At 41.5% G+C, this 17,357-nt stretch overlaps 1 protein-coding gene across 1 annotated transcript in view; it reads right to left on the bottom strand.

Annotated features, from left to right (window-relative positions):
* shoc2 (SHOC2 leucine rich repeat scaffold protein) overlaps positions 1-10,888 on the bottom strand; it is a 76,337-nt gene extending 65,449 nt beyond the window's left edge. The window contains exon 1 of the mRNA XM_055646957.1: positions 10,437-10,888. The gene's annotated coding sequence lies outside the window, so the exon portion shown is untranslated. The remainder of the gene's footprint in view (positions 1-10,436) is intronic.
* Positions 10,889-17,357: the final 6,469 nt, after the last annotated feature.

The raw sequence follows: 17,357 nt of genomic DNA on the forward strand, positions 1-17,357 counted from the left end.
ACAGACATGAAGAGTGAACGGGAAAGTACAAGTTAGGGCATGAGCCACAGAGTTTTGTATAACCTCGAGCATTAGGGTGGAATGTCAGCCAAAAGTGCATTAGAATACAAGTGCATTAAAATGAAGGTAGCAAAAATGTTGGGTGAGTATTACCACGAGCCAGAGTGAAGCCAAGAGATTTTAGGAAGGCACGTCTTGGTTCTATCAAGGATGTGTGGTCTGCAGCTCTTCTCATGAAGGCACACATCTAATAACCAACGTCTTAAAAAAAGTGTTACATTCTTCTCTTTGGATGCTTGCCATGCTTAAATTGATTACCAAGCCTCCTGCAGCACACCAATATACAGGCTACAAAAATCAAGTCAAGTCAAGAGAGTTTATTGTCATGTGTCCCAGATGGGACAATGAAATTCTTGCATCACAGTCAATTAAGTACTTTTACAGCGTTGAAGATGAGAGAGACTATCAATGTAAAATCCCCCCTCGGTGTACAGGGAGAAAAACACAGGCTCCAGTTTATTAAAAGCATCCACGCCCAAGCTGTTTACAAATGCAACATTTAATCTTATATTTAGAGATTTCCACAATCATACATATATACTGATTTCCTGCCATGCTGACAAAACCCCACTGCAAACTAAAATTTCTGGGTCAATTTGTGATAACATCTTTTGAGACTTTCCTCGGTAAAGCATTTGAGGTCAAATGCCAATTTATCTAGCAAAGTTTTACTCTAAATACTTGTTAACACTAGGATGGATCAGCATGTCAGCATATAACATTTCATCATTTTATAAAGAAAGGATTTTGCTGCACTGTGATCATTAAAATTAAGCCCCAAGGTTAGAGAGGTAAAAGGATACTTAACAAATATTAGCGGGATCAGATACTACAATAAGGGCATCTAGTTATACAAATGGTTTATTTCATTGTAATACATGCACAATGCATGTCTGAAGAAGGGTCTCGACCCGAAACGTCATCCATTCCTTCTTTCCAGAGATGCTGCTTATCCCGCTGAGTTACTCCAGCATTTTTGTCTACCTTCGATTTCAAGCAGCATCTGCAGTTCTTTCATACACATCTGACCCGTGTCATTTTCCCCAATGACAACAAATTTGTGACAAATTAGACTTCTACATGACCTTAAAGGCTTGGATCCTATTCTACTGGTCACCAGTGTCAGATTGTTACTGTACTTAGAAAACCAAAACAGAGTTAACAAACAGTTTTATGTAGACAATGCCATTCCCACAAAAATATAGTTGCAGTATTCATGCAGTTACAATTATTTCGAATTACATCCTCGATTTTATGGATTTTTACAAATTTACAGCTACTCAAAATTAAATCTTCACAGCATTAAGTCAGATTTTTGTACATTTTCTACACATTTTTAATTATCCATGAATACATTGCCCAAGTAACTCCACTTGGAATTAGATTACAATCAATTATGATCAAACCGAACAGCAGTGGTAACAGGGGACTGTGGCCTACATTAATTCAGTAAAAATGCTAAAGGAACTCAGCAGGTCAGGCAGCATCTGTGGAGATGTCTGGAGGATTGGAGTGGCAGGCTAACCTGAGATTAGATGAGTCAATGTCCATGCCATTGGGTTGTTCGCTACTCAAGCAGAACATAAGGTGCTGGCAGGTGGTCTCACTCCAACAACAGAGACTGGGGAAAGAAAGTTTGGTATGGGATTGGGAAAATATATTAAAATGGCTAACAACTGGGAACTCCAGCAGGCCCAGGCATAGTGGTCTACACTTGGTATCAATGATGTAGAGGAGGCCACAAGATGGACACAAGATTTTCTTGTGGACTTTGTATATGAACCTAATATTGCTGGACTATTGTACTGGCATGCTCTACATCAAACCCAATAAATTTTAGCGTCGGGCTAAACACTTCCTGGATGAGTTTCCACTCTGCACCTCATTATTTTTACCAGAAACAACAGATCTGCACTTCATACCAGTTCAAATAATACAATACAAAATGGTGCAAATAGCAGAATACAAAATTGTATTTTGCTGAGTGGTTTACACATTTCTAATGGGCAGGAATAATAATAAACATTTCACACACCTACTATTATAGTTCACCAAAATCGTAATGACAACACAGAAAAGCACTTTCAACTTACAAATATGTTTTGGATGTTTAAAGCATTAGCACATTACTGAAAGCTCAATTTGTGTAATACATTACACAGAAACGTGCACTTCAAAAGCTTTAAGTTGAAAGGTTTTGTTAATCAATACTGTTCCAGTACAATACATTTTCCATCAAGCCACAATCAGATAATGACAGAAAGTTACTTTAGAACCATTTTAAATCTTCACCTGCTTATATGCACTAGCAAGCCAAACTGTAGTTCAAGGAAAACGTTTGTATTTTAACCTCTCACCTCAAATCAGTACCTTTATGAAATGTCCAGACGGCCTAGACCATTAGACTTCTACAAAAAAACTGTTACAAATCAACTCTGAGGCAGCCTGACAATGCAACGTAAATCTTCCAATTTGTTTCAAATAGCAATCTCAACCGACCAAGAACATTGTGATGGATGGTGTAAGCAGAGAAAAACTTACATTGTTAAGACATTAAAAAAATGTAGACTTTGCTCTGAAAATCAGTTATGTTGAACATAATCTACGTGTGATTGATTGCTGGCACTAAACTGAAAAAGTGTTCCACTCGCCAAGACTGATAACATTCAATGAACAAAAAAAAAACACCCAATGTTTTTAAATGCGATAGACAAAATGTTTGGACGAACATTTCAGGAGCATATTACATTGGTTAGGAAATATTGTAGGTCCCAACTTACTGTAGTCAATTCCTTTTAAATTCTGGTAATAATTATTTGCCAGCACACAAGTGCATGCAACAAATTCACCTGCTCACAATGGCAATGCTTGCATTATATGCAGATTACACATTTTAGATATTTTTGCTCACAAGCACAAATACACAATGCATTTAGGTTATAAATTCTGGAGTTTGTAGATATACTCTTTAATACTGCAGGAAAATGTAGACATATCTAATAAGATTGATAGCCAATATAGAAGTGGTTGGCCTAAATTCAAAGATATCAGGAAACCACATCTTTAACACTAAAAACTGTCCAACAACTAGAATGAATTGACATTTTTAATTGAATAGTTTGCATATTCTACACCAAATTGTTTTCCAGGGATATTCCTTAAAATAATCTAATTTCACCAGGTAGACAAAAAAGCTGGAGAAACTCAGCGGGTGAAGCAGCATCTATGGAGCGAAGGAAATAGGCAACGTTTCGGGTCGAGACCCTTCTTCAGACTCACCAGGATCACTCTACATCCTACCACAACTAGGTTCCAAACCCGAGTCAACAAGCTGCTCTTGAAGCAAGGAGAGGGAGACTCCATAGAAATCATGGCAACATTTGACCAAATAAACATAAGAAACCATTGTAAAACTAGTTAATGGTCAAAAAGGAAAACACTTCAGTGGTTAAAGTCATACCTCAAAGGAAGAGGATTGCAGGTACTAGAGGTCAACTCTCACACCTTCAAACCATCAACACAGAAGCTACTCAGGGCAGTGGCTTTACTCCTTTTATGATCAAAGTGAGATGCTTACTGCTAATGGAACAATGTTAAATTTCATTTGCAACTCCTCAGTAAACGAAGCAGCTTTTACCTGCACACAGCAAGACCTAAACACGTTCAGACATGATAAACAAGTAAAACTTGTGCCATGAAATTAATCCGGGCAAGTGAGATGTTTGAACTTTGGCAGGTTATGGGGGATATAAGTACAGAGTTTATGGCAGGACTCTGAAGAGCATTGATGTAGAGAAGAATCTTGGGGTCTCAGATTCAGATTCAGATTAAGATTCAATTTTAATTGTCATTGTCAGTGTACAGTACAGAGACAACGAAATGCATTTAGCATCTCCCTGGAAGAGCGACATAGCAAACGATTTGAATAAATAATAATAAGTGTCCGGGGGGAGGGGTGGTGATTGGCAGTCACCGAGGTACGTTGTTGAGTAGAGTGACAGCCGCCGGAAAGAAGCTGTTCCTCGACCTGCTGGTTCGGCAACGGAGAGACCTGTAGCACCTCCCGGATGGTAGGAGGGTAAACAGTCCATGGTTGGGGTGTCTAAGTCATTACTTACCAAAAGTAGCAACACCAGTAGATAGAGTGGTAAAGAAGGCATATGATATGCTTGCCTTCATTACTCAGGGCATTGCATACAAGCTGCAGGATGTAATGCTGCAGTTTTATACAATCTATCTTTATTATTACGGACCTCTTTATAACAGATTTTGGTTATAGCGGACAGCGTACTCACAGTAATCAGACACCACAGTCTCTTTAATAACATATCCTCTGGTAACACTATGGAGAGGCATTTAATTGACAAGCCATTACTTTGATCAACACTTGTGCAATGATGCAATTAAACAATGTTTAGCATCTTTATCAGTAACAAAAATATATTTTTAGCTGTTAAAAAGAACTTTGTATTTGAAAACAAGTAATTTCGCAGAGTGACTGCTAGATGATTGGAGCAAATTCCTTACTCAGTTATAGTGGACAATTGACAATAACGGGCATGGTGCGTGCCTGGAACATGCTGCCAGGGATAGTGATGGAAGCAGATGTGTTAGTGGCATTTAAGCTATGAGATGAGTACATGAATATGCAAGGTATGGAGGGATATGAATCATGTGCAGTCAGAAGAGATTCCCATTCCTGTGCTGTATTCTTCCATCTTCTAAAAATGCTTGTCAATGACATCCCCAACAAGATGATATCTAACCAGCCACTCTCGACATTCAATGACCCATTCTATCAGCACACTTGGAGTGACCACTGGCTAGAACCAGACACGCAAATGTCATGGCTAAATAAGCAGGTCAGAGGCAGTTGTCCTACAACATGAGAATTATCACCAGGACTATCCACCATCTACAAGGCTCAAGTCAGATCCAAGATGGAATATTCTCCCTTTGCTTGGATGAGTGCAGCTCCTAAAAATCTCAGGAAGCTGAATATCATCTAGGACAACGCAACCTGCTTCACTGACACACCATCACATCAATAAATATTTGTTTTCTCCATGTGCAAGAAGCAATTTGCCAGGTCAGGAGGAAAAAGGACATTTTAAGTAAAAACTCTTGATTAGACTGATGAAGGGTATCCCAATCATTATTACCAAATCATATTTACCCACAATTATTTTACAAATATGCCCTGTAAATTACAAATTTACAATTACAAAAATGCCCTGTCACTGTATGTCATGTTGTCACTTGCAGGCGGAGCACAAAGGTAAATTCCTTGTATGTGAATAATTGGCCAATAAACTTATTCATTCAATAAAACATTAGTGGCATAGCACATAGAGGTTCAATGTAAACTATTTAGCATACTGCTATAGACATGAAACATTTCTTCTTTAACGCAAATTGACCAATTTCCCAAAAGTCGGATTTCTAGGTGTCTCTCTCCCCCTCCATCCTAATGTGGGAACTAGTGAAAAAATCTGTCATTAGCTGCAAACATGAATAACAGCGGTGATATTCTGAATAGGGTGTTTGATGTCCATGCACATCATTTTGGCTACCAAACAAGTATTGAGTTTCAAAGCATCAACCACGAGAAAAAGAGTTTCACAGAGTTATTTGAATACAAGACTTCACATACATTTGGAACCTTTTACACAAGTAAACAACCAATATTTCAGGGGAATGATCAGGCAAGCAGCTATTGGAGAGATACCCAAATGTTTAGTTAATGTGCCAACTTTTAAGCAGTGTCTTAAAGGAAAGGAATGCAGAGGTGCTTGGTTTAAAGAAAGGAATTCCAAAGTATTACATTATGTTGCCTGATGGAATTACCATCAATAGTCAGAAAAATACAATGATTCAAGGACATTTCAGGATCAGGTAGGGGACAATACACGAGACAAGTTAAACAGATTCAAAGAGTTTGTTGAACTATCTGCCTACCAAGATCAGCAAGAAAAGATGCAATGGGTGATAAGCTGGTTTGTATGGGATAACAGGAGGCAGGCTTAAAAATCACAGAGGATGAGAAATTCATCAACAGAGCATTCAAAGTCAATCAGATCTCAAGGCAACAATGCCAGGTTTGCAATTTTAGCAGCAGGGTGTTGGGTAGAGAATGTGTAGGTGAGTACAAAAATAACAACCAGCGCCAGCATTTAATATGTTGGAAAATAAACTACAGTCTAACCTTGGCTAAACAGAAAACAAACATTCAGATACTGCAAGACCACAGCAAAATGAAAATGAACAGCATACACATACAAGTCCCAAAGGGAAGAGAGGTTTCAGATACCCTGGAATATTGGTGATGCTCATTTACATTTGCCCATGTTAAGCTTGTATCCCTCGACTTCCTTCCAATCCAAGTGCTTGTCCAAATGCCTTTTACACATTGTCATTGCATCTGCCTTCACCATCTCATTTCACAGCTTGTTCCAAATATTCACTACCCAGTGAAAATTTTAACCACGGGGCTCCTTTAAATTTCTCCCCTCTCACATCAAATCTGGGCTCTCAGGTTCCATACTTCTCTTGGAAAATAGATTAAGGACTATCTAACCCCCTTAATTTTGTAATCCTCGTGATCACCCCTCTGCTTTCTACATTCCAGTGAGAATATTCCCTCCAATCCTACCACTCCTTCTAACTCAAGTGTTTCATTCCAGGCAATGGTCTGGTGAATCCTTTCTGCTCTCATTGCTACCATTTCCTTCCGCTCGTGTGGAAAACAAAACTGTACACAATACACTCTAACCAACGTTTTGTACAACTGCAACATGTTCCAATGCTTTTACTCAATGCCTGGGTCTAGGAAAGGATGTATACCAAATGCCTTTCTCATATCCTCATCAACTGATCATCACTTTCAGGGAAAATATGAACATGCACCCCAAACTTTTTCTGCACATCAATGCTCCCAAGGTCCATGCCAATTACTCTTTATGCCGTAACAAAATTTGACCTCCCAACGTTCATTATCTCACACTTGTCTGGATTAAATTCCATCTGCCATTACTCCAACCAATCTTTCTACTAATCAATGTCCTACTGTATCTTTAAACAACTTTCTTTATCTAATTTTTGCATCATTTGCAAACTTAGTCGTCATACTCCCTCTATCTCCTAGCTCCAATCCGTTTTCCACTTTTAACAAATATCCAGTCAGGAAAAAACACTCATCCATCATTACCCCCTGCCACCTATCAATTTTGGATCCAGTTCAATACATCTCAGATCCCTGTGCCTTTACCTTCTCAACCAATGTGCATAAGTAGAGCATTGTCAAAAGCTTAAAGTCCACACGGACAACATCTATCGCTCTACCTTCACCAGTTTCCTTGTTTTTCTCCTCCGAAAACGCATGGTTGACCTGCTACAGTCCCAGCTCCGGTTGTTACTGTTTAGGACTTTGGACAGGGTCAGTTGGGTACAGAAGCTGGATCAAATCTAATTAACCAAACACGAGTTGAGTACAGTGAAAAGAGCAATTTGAGATATTGCTGGCAAAGGAGTGCTGGCAATAACTGAGATACCTTGAGAAAGACCATGGTCAAGTAGAGTTTTGGCAAGAGTGCAGGGCTTGATGGATAACAGACAGATCTGATGACAGATGGTTAAATCTGCTGTGCATCGGATATGCTCAAAGCTTCACCACATTTAATGAGAGAAAATGGGGTAAATTCCTAGGGAATTAACAGGCCTGAAAAGTAAAAATCTCATTGTATGTTTTGAAGGCAAGGCAATGAATGGAAGAGACCAGCAGTTGCAGAAATAATATGGCAAATAGGTGAAAGACAAAGTAGGTGGCACATTTAAAAAATGCAATCATAATTATTTACACAAATTAAGTTCGAGAGGTCTAACGACAGACACAAATTGCTGGAGTAACTCAGCGGGTCAGGCAGCATCTCTGGAGAAAAAGGATCAGTGACGTTGCGGGTCGGAGCCCTTCTTCAGACTGAAGGTCTGGCAGACCACCTCAGACAAAGGAGGTCTGCCAGAATCAAGTGATAAAGGATACAAGGAAGTGAAAAGTGTCATAGAGACCATGGAAGCATAAAGACTATGTAACTTGTCAAAATAGAAGAATGTATCTCATTACAAATACAAGAGTTTAAAGAAAGGTAGTTCAGAAATAACTGTAGCAATGAAAGAAAACAAGGCAAATTGAGAGAGATTGAAACTGTATTGGGTAAGAAATGAAAGTATATTAGTATATAGCAGGAAGAAAAATGAGATCAAGCAGGGAAAGGACTGTGAGATGCATGGAGGTCACTTGAATGTGCAAGAGCAATATATACTTGAGAGCTTGTTGGGAGGCATAGTGAAATTGAATACTAATGACATAATTTGGCAACCTGCAGACTAAACTAGTTTCAAAGATGCAAAGTCAATCCAATCATCCGTCTGAAGAAGGGTTTTGGCCCGAAACGTTACCTATTTCCTTCGCTCCATAGATGCTGCTGCACCCGCTGAGTTACTCCAGCATTTTTGTGTACCTCCAATCATCCAGGATAAGGCTATAGATGACAACTATTGTTTGCCCATGGAAAATACTTTATGTATTTATGGCAGGTGGGACTAAGGGAAAATAATTGTTCGACATGGACTTGTAGGGCCGAGATGGCCTGTTTCCGTGCTGTAATTGTTATATGGTTATATGTAGGGAAATGCATAAGTGGTCGTCATTGTACATCTGCTGCAGTCATGGATGGGTAGAGTGAATGATATTGCATTGGATTATTATTTCCAACCAACTAATTTTCAACCAGTAATACTATGATGACAAAAGTCCAGTGTTATGTACATTGCCCAAAATATTTTGTACAAATCAAATGAAGGGCACACGCAACTTCACTGAACACGCAATTAAAATGAAATGTTCTCCTCTTCCAGCTTACCATATAAAATTAAATGTTTTACAATTATCTTCCAAATATCTGATATAATTAATAAATTATAGCATTCTTATTTTAAATTTCTGTATGTTTTTAAAAAATAAAAGTGCTTGGCAATTTATTAAACATAAAACGAATTCTGGCACTTTACAAACCCTGAACTTTGCAAGTCATTCTGTCCTTGAATTCACCATGATCATGCAAAGGTAGGTAGGACCACCTGGATTCCCACAAGCAGTCCTTCCAGAACTACAACACTGAAAAAAAAAACCTCACTATGTCAGACTACATCTCTGCATAAAGGAATAGTTAATGCCTCTTGCAAAGAGATCAGACACAAGAACTGTTACTTTCGATTTTCCAGCATCTGCAGTTCCTGCTTAAACAAGAACTGTTAGCACTGTTTCGCCCTCCATAGATGCAGGCTACCTTACCCAAGTATATCCCGCATTTACTACTATTTCACACATTGAGCACGTGTATTACTTTGCTTTCGCAGATTCTAAAACTATTTTTAAAAGACAGCAGCAGTTCACTATTACAATAATGCACAGAATATGGGGGGGGGGGGGATGACTATAACATGTAGACATAAAATGCTGAAGCAACTCAGCGGGTCAGGCATATGGGTTGTTCATTTGAAATATATATCTCAAAACACAATTATCTTAGTGTTACACGTTGCATTTTAACCAGCCTTAATACATGCTCCAAATAAGTCCGATTATTTAATAGATTTAGTTCCATAATTATTTATATATGTAGTTCTGCCTGCTAGATCTCGACAATAGTATAGAAACAAACATATTTCAACATTTCTGTCCACCCAAGTCTGCATTGGTATTATTAGTCACGTATATTAAATGGTCTAGTGAAAAGTGTAGCGCAATTTACAATGCCTTCCAGACCTTCAGATTTACAAAATAAATCATGTTTTCTCTCTAGTATATCTGATTAAAAAATTATCCTCATTCGAAAAACCCTAACCCCTCCTCCTCCCAAACCAAAATGCTTCACGTTTAAACAATGCTTACACGCTAACATTTAAGAGCCTTCTTGTTTACAAATACAGTTTCAAAACTCTTAAAAATACGTCTTCAAAAATAGTCTCACTTCTTTCGTCGTTCACGGCTAGGGAGTAGGGAGGAGACTTTAGTTCTTGTATTTCTCCCCCGCCCCCTTTTTCCCTTTTGCTGCTGAATAAACACATTACAAAATGCCCTGCCAAACGAGTTACCTCAGTGCCTGCAGAATCTGCGCAGACTTGACGCGAAAAGGGAAACCCATCGTATTTTTTTCCCCCAAAATAAATATATATTACAACAATGTGCATTTCCGCTTTTTTACGGTTCCCACAACAGAGTCGCCCTCACACCAAACAACGCCCATCGCAGCCAGCTGGCCATCCCGCCCCGACCGACCGACCGGCCATCCCGCAGTGGGTGCATTCGCTGCCTTTACCTGCTCCAAGCGAGTGGCGAGCTTTTCTCTCTCTCTGTCTCTCGCTCCCCCACTCGCCGGCTGCTCCCTCGTCCCTCTTGCTCTTCTTCCCCGAGGTCCAGGCCCCGTTGACAGCCCGGGCAGCCGTAGGACAACAACGGCCCCCTATCAGCCTCCCCGCCGCCGCCGCCGCCGCCGCCGCCCAGCTCCCTCTCGCTCCGGTCTATTCCGGCCCGGTCTGGTCCGCTCCGCTCTACCCAACGCTAAAGTCTCGGCTTCGACGGCCGCCCGTAAACAGGAGTCTGTGTATTGATGATATATTTGTATTGTAACAACGAGGCCCTGGCGGAGGCAGTGTCCGTGTGAGTGAGTGAAAGTGAGACACAGACCCAACCAGCCAGCGCCCGGCCCTGTGCCGCCTCTCGCACTGCGCTGCGCTGAGGGGCGACGCGGCGACACTCAGACGCTGCACCTCCCCAGCCCTCCGCACCGCCGCCATGGCGTCACCGATCCCCATTAGCTCATCGCGCACCGAGCGCGCCCCCGCCCGCCCGCCCGCCACAGCGTCGGGGTCGCGCTTTGGGAGATTTCTCGTGTCTGCCCTTCTGTTGTTACAGAAAACCTCAGCTATGGAGGTTCGCTTGGGCAGCTTACATCCCGGGTCTCGACTCGAAACGCCACCCATTCCTTCTCTCCAGAGATGCTGCCTGTCCTGCTGAGTTACTCCAGCATTTTGTGTCTATCTTAAACCCCAAGCAATAAGAATATTGACTTCTCTAACTTCAAGTAACCCTTGCCTTCCCTCACTCTCCACCTTCCCCTATGCCCGTTCTCCGACCAGTCTGAATGTCCCCCCATCACATTTTATCTCCGTTTGCTTTGTTGTCAACTTTTCCTAGCTAACAATGATCTATTCTACAATTTCCTTGACCTCTATCCCTTTTGATGTCTCGTTTTCACGCCTTACCCTTATCTCTGTGTCTCCCTCTACCCTCAATCTGAAGGGTCAAGACCCAAAACTTCACCCATTCCTTCTATCCATGGATGCTGCATGTCCCGCTGAGTTACTCCAGCATTTTGTGTCTATGGGTAACCTTGGTTCTGTAATGTGGATGCCATGGATTGAATAGTTTCGTATCAGTTTTGAAAAATTGGATCCACTCCCATAAGAATTTTGTTAAAGGTGAGGTGGAGCATAGCCTGAAGAAAGAACAAGAAAAGTGTTGGGTTTAGGAGAAGCTTGCTTTTCAGTAAGTATTTCTGAATCCAATGCTTCCTTTATCAGTTCTGATATTATGCGCTTGCAATTATTGAAAGATGTATTGTATGCAGTGGTACTGAACCTTACTGACCCAAACAGCATCTCAGTTTTGTTTTTTTAGTTTAGTTTTAGAGACATAGTGTGGAAACAGGCCCTTCGTCACACCACGTCCACACCAACCATCGATCACCCCATACACTGGTTCTACCCTACACATGAAGGAGAATTTACAGAAGCCAATTAATCTACTGACCTGCACATCTTTGGAGTGTGGGAGGAAACCAGAGCACCTGGAGAAAACCCACGTGGTCACAGGGCAAACGCGCAAACTCTCTACAGACAGCATATGTAGTCAGGATTGAATCCTGGTCTGCGGCACTGTAAGGCAGCAAATCTACTGCTGAGCCACTGTGCCACCCTGTGTAATTCCCTCTCATATATGCTAACCTGGCAAAAGGTGATCAACAGCTTTAAAGGAAAGGGTTGGCAAAGATCCAGATAAGCAAAAAACTCAAGGACTTCCCTGACTGTAAACCTGTGCTGTATCTGGGGCCAGTTACAAAAATGCTCTATTTTAACATTAAGAAATGATGTATTCTAACTAACTTTAAGCATTTTTGTTCCTCACAATTTCATATTGTGATTAAAAATCAGCAAAGTAGCATTTGGATTTTCAGTCGATCATTCTTCCAAAAGTATCTCCAAGGTGAAAAACTCACCCAAAACTGTTCCCATGGACATTAATCTGACATGCACTGTGGTGAAGCAGTTGATGGTGCTGCTTCATATCCTCGGGGTCCTGGGTCCAGTGCTGACCTTGGCTGCTCTCTTGGTGGTTTACATATTCTCCCCTTGAGCATGTGGGTTTCTGATGAGTGCCCAGGTATTCCCTCACATCCCAAGAATAAGTGGATAGGGGAATGGGATTGCACCGCTGGAGGTCAGCATGCACTCAATGTGCCAAAAAGCAATTAAAAAAACAAATAAAGAAATAAGCTTTATTCAGAATAATAAATATATACAAAACAAGAACTGGTCAAAAATCTTCTGACCTTCCCAGACACTATACTTACATTCATCATCGTCGTATCATAGTGTTCACAGAAATATAATTATATCCATCACCTTTGGCACACATGTGGCCCCCTGAGGTGATATCCCTTCCCTCGTTTGAGGGGCAACTCCACTATGCCTGTCCCCCAAAGTCCAAAGTGGAAGAACCCTAAACTGTGGTCCACCCACACAGAGCCTTGGCGTTGGCTGCACCAGGCTTCAGTGAGTCCCTCAGCATGTATTCCCGCAGACTGGAGCAGGCCAGTCAGCAACATTTTGACAGTGTTGTACTGAGTAAGCAGCACAGAGGGTGATGAGTCTGGAATAAGCTTTAGACTTTGCTTTACTTTAGAGATACATAAATTGCACACCAACCAGCTTTACACCAACATTATCCTACACACTAGGGACAATTTACAGTTTTACCAAAACCAATTAACCTACAAACCAGTGCGTCTTTGGATTGTGGGGGTGTAGAAGAAATTAATTTAGAGGGAAATTAATGGAAAATGAAAAGCAGAAACTTTACAGATTTGCTTCGAGATTTTATTGCATAACATCATGTAGAGATGGCTGCAGTAAAACTGCTCACCAGTTCTCACTGAGCATGTCTTCCCAGTAATGGGAGAGGTCCTGTTCTAGAGATTATAAAAATATCTGTAAGGGGCCTGACACCCTCCCTTTCCATGTTCACAAGAGCTGTTATCACATTTTCCCATGACTTATTTTGCCATTCTAGATTAACCAATTTAAATGCTTGAGCCTGTCGGGGCAGCAAACAATTTACTAAAGTTTGACCAGCTAGAGGCCAATTTTCAGCTACGGCCACTCTGACATGTTCCTCCCACTTACTCTTAAATCGGGCTATAAAATCAGGGATCGTCTCGTCTTTGTGTTGCAAGCATCGCACCACCTTCCCAATGTCACTATGTTTTCTCACTCCCCTCATTATAGCCTCCTTTCCTCTGTGGGCTAACCAGTGAGTGAGGGACTCATTTCCCTGAGCCTGTTGATCATCATATTGCTGCCACTTGCTTTGGTATTATAGGCACAAGTCCCTTGTTTCCCTCTTTCTGCTTAATACCTTTCTCCTGCTCTGGGGGCTGGTGTCTTTTCTCCATCCCTGCTATTTCCTTATTATCTCCATCAATTTTAAAGTTATACACAGCACTCCAACCATCACTAATAACACTACCATTGCAAATATTAATTGTGCTCCCATCTCGCCAAATCATTTATTTTTTAGTGTTAAGTATGACAGAGCTAGCTTATACCTTCCCCCATCCAGCCAATCTCCATTTAAGTGATCAGCTAGATTACCATAAAGATTTACAGGACATTGGTCATCATCTCCGTTCTTTTTTATTACCACATCTGCTGCCGATCCCAGTGGAACAATGGGATCTCCTACCTAAAAGTATTTTAGTCTTTTTTATCACCTTAGCAATATTCTTTCTTATCTGCATCTTTCCCTCCTGGACCACCTATTTCTTTTCCTCAGGCCTCCCTCCATCAGTAGGATCAGATTTTTCCGATCGACTACTGTTGTCTCCCATATTCTTCTCTCAAGTCTGTAAAAAAGTTAGGTTTACACAGACAATATCTTGTAATATTCTATTCACAGTTTGCGCGCACCGCTCCATTCGCAAATCTTGAAGTCACCTATCAATTTTGATAGCGTTGTCTAGCACCTGCTTCAATTTATCCTACGTCCAGCGTAAGTTAATTATCTTCTCCACTATTTGCCTCACCCCACAGGCCTCGTTGCTAAGCGCGAGTCACCAGCCAATTAAGCTAGGTGGCCTGGGGGTTCTCCCTTCTTTCTGGGAAACCCCCCTGTCCCTCTTTCTGTAGGGACTATTTTATTATTCCCTTTTATTTCCCCTAGTATTTGTTCAAATCCCGTTACAATTGCAATCCTGCCGACTACGGCAAATTCTGTGGAAGATATTAATTTAGAGGGAAATTAATGGAAAATGAAAAGCGGAGACGTTGCAGATTTGCTTTGAGATTTTATTGCATGATATTATGGAGAGATGGCTGCAGTGAAACTGCTCACCAGTTCTCTGACTTCACAGCAGAATTAGCCGACCGTTATACTGTGCAGTAAACAACTTTTGGTTTTCGTTAGATACAGCTATACGAAAATATATAATCTACTACATGGGTACCAATTATTTCACGTCATAACATACTTTTCACTTAAGTTAATCTTATTCAACAACAGATGGTTAATACAAGTCAAACACAATACAAGGGCATTTTGACATTATTCTGTCTCAACTTTCAGGTGGCCCATGCCACCACCCCCTCTCCGAGCCAATCATAAGCCTCCCATCTACTGTGGTAGGGGGCATGGGTGATTTACTATAACTCCTCACAGAAAATTAAAACAAGCTTTGTTATCTCCCCTACTATTTCATGTTTACATTTACCATCCACACTTCAACACATTCCCAGACAAGAGGTAAAACGCCTAATCTTAAGGGCCTGTCCCACTTGGGCGTCATTTACATGATATCATTTACGCGTCACGATGCACGACATGGTGTGCATAATGCGCGGATGGCGTGTGGTGACGCGCGGTCGCGCGCGGTGCCCCAGGATTTTGGGATTCACAAAATCTTTGCGCGCCACCTGCGCAAATGACTCCCAAGTGGGACAGGCCCTTTACTTTGCCGATTCCCACAAACTTCTTCTGCACCTGGTCAGGCGAGAGCTTCCAATTGTCACATCAAAAACACCCTTTCGTTACCTTGTTCAATTCCAATCAAAATTAAATAAGGAAGGATATTAATTTTTCTTCCACAGAGAGGAAACCAGAGCACCTGGAAAAACCCACACAGATCATGGGAGGAACATACAAATTCCATACCAACTGACAGCATCTGAGATCAGGATTGAATCTGGATCTCTGGCACTGTACGGCAGCAACTCCACCGCTGTGCCACTGTGTCACTGCTGATGGAGAAAGTGGTGACAGCAGACACCATTACAATATTTAAAAGGCGTTGGATGGGTACATGTGTGGAGAGATATGGAACTAACACAGACAAATGGGATTAGCCAAGATATGCATCATGGTCAGGCTGGGCAAGGTAGACAGAAAAGGTCTAATCCACTGTTTTATGATTCTATAATAAAATCTCTCACCATTTCACAGGCATATTATCCTCTCCCACCAACCCCATCCCTCCCACACAAACTTTTCAAACTCGAGTGCTTTTCCCTCCTTACCTTCCAACCTACTCTCCTTCCAATATCCATCCCTTTTCTTGCCACCAGCCATTGTTCCCACCATCCCCTTAATTTATCCTGGCACCTGTTTCCTGTAGCTGTCGTTCTTCAAACCAGAACACTTCCTACCCTCCGCATCTACCATCTCAGGTTACAGAAGGCAAGCATCTTCTCCCACCACCCTCTCCCCCAAGTCAATCATCAGAATTGGTTTAATTTGGTTTAAAGATACAGCGCAGAAATAGGCCCTTCGGCCCACCAAGCCAGCGCCGACCAATGATCCCTGTACATGAGCACTATCCTACACACTATAGACAATTTACAATTCTTACTGAAGCCAATTAACCTACAAACCTGTAGGTCTTGGGAGTTTCGGAGGAAACTGGAGATCCAGGAAAAAAAACCCACGCAGTCAAGGGCAGAATTCCCTGCCACAGAGGGCAGTGGAGGCCAAGTCACTGGATGAATTTAAGAGAGAGTTAGATAGAGCACTAGGGGCTAGTGGAGTCAAGCGATATGGGAAGAAGGCAGGCACAGGTTATTGATAGGGGACGATCATCTATGATCACAATGAATGGCAGTGCTGGCTCGAAGGGCCGAATGGCCTCCTATTTTCTATGTTTCTAGAATGTACAAACTCCACACAGATAAGCAGCCGTAGCAGCTCCTGTGTTTCTAAATTCTAAACCCTCATTGTTTTCTGAAGCCATCAACTGTAGTTGCACTTTATGACAAATTAACGATGAAGTTTTCCCTTCCTGGGGACAAGCCAGGCAGAGGACAGGTGCTGCTCAGGTGATGTTAATGGGTTAGGCTGCAGACAGGGAGCAAATAATGGCTCATTCCTATTTGCAACTGGCTAACACCCACCACTATCCATTCAGATCTAAACTACACCTAGAAGGAAAACTATCAGACTGTCTATGTTCACATGTAAATAAAGTGGTGCTGACAGATTGCCAGTGTGGTGCTTTACATGGGACTCGAAATGAAAAGAAACTCAGAAAGGAAAAAGCAAACAAAAATCAGAGAAAGAAGCATTTCTGAGTCCAAACAACTTTTGTCCCAGGTGATGGCTCAGAAATAAAACCAATTTTAAAAAGGTACTTATCTAACCCACACAACTCTTCAAGACAGACACAAAGTACTGGAGTAACTCAATTGGTCTAGCATCTCTACCCGACCCGCTGAGTTACTCCAGCACTTTTTGTCTATCATTGGTATAAACCAGCATTTGCAGTTCCTTTCTTCACAATTCTTCAATCCTTTTGTCTCACACCTTCTGTCTTTTCATCTCTGGTCTTTTCTGCCTATCGAATAAACCTCCTCACCTGTATCAGCCTACTACCTGCCATGCTTTGTCCTACCCCTCCACTCTTCCAGCTTTTCAT

The sequence above is a fragment of the Leucoraja erinacea genome, chromosome 15, assembly GCF_028641065.1.
Source record: "Leucoraja erinacea ecotype New England chromosome 15, Leri_hhj_1, whole genome shotgun sequence".
Lineage (NCBI taxonomy): Eukaryota > Metazoa > Chordata > Chondrichthyes > Rajiformes > Rajidae > Leucoraja > Leucoraja erinaceus.